This window comes from Penaeus monodon, chromosome 29, assembly GCF_015228065.2.
Source record: "Penaeus monodon isolate SGIC_2016 chromosome 29, NSTDA_Pmon_1, whole genome shotgun sequence".
Lineage (NCBI taxonomy): Eukaryota > Metazoa > Arthropoda > Malacostraca > Decapoda > Penaeidae > Penaeus > Penaeus monodon.
Genome location: NC_051414.1, coordinates 3,237,700 through 3,238,229, shown reverse-complemented (window position 1 = coordinate 3,238,229; position 530 = coordinate 3,237,700).

Genomic DNA, 530 nt, shown 5'->3' with positions numbered 1-530 from the left:
CCAAATACGCTTGAACCTTCCCCTTCCCCCCCATCCCATCCCCTCCAAATATTCTTAGACCCCCCTTCCCCTCCCCATGCTCGTAACCTCCACAACCCCCACGGCCTATTCCCCTACTCCCCCTACAACTGCACTCCAACCCCCTTCCTCCCCCACGAATGCACTCACTCCCCCCACCTTCACCCTTAACCCCCCCACCCACTTACATATCCTGCTTCCCCCCACCCCCACCTTTACCCTCCTTCCTTACGAATCCACTCCCCCCTCCCCCCTTCTTCCCTCCCTCCTAATGCACCCACATATCCTACCCCCCACCCTCACCCCCTTCCCCACCTTCTTTCCCCCTTCCCCACTAACGCACCCACATATCCTATCCCCCTCCCCACCTTCACCCACCACCCGTTCCCAAAACCCCCCCCCTCCCAACTAACGCACTCCCCCCCCCCTCCGCCCAATCTCCGCGACGCAGCTTCAGCGAGGCACCGGATGGATCCAGACTCCCACGTACGGTATCATTCATCATAAGCTAC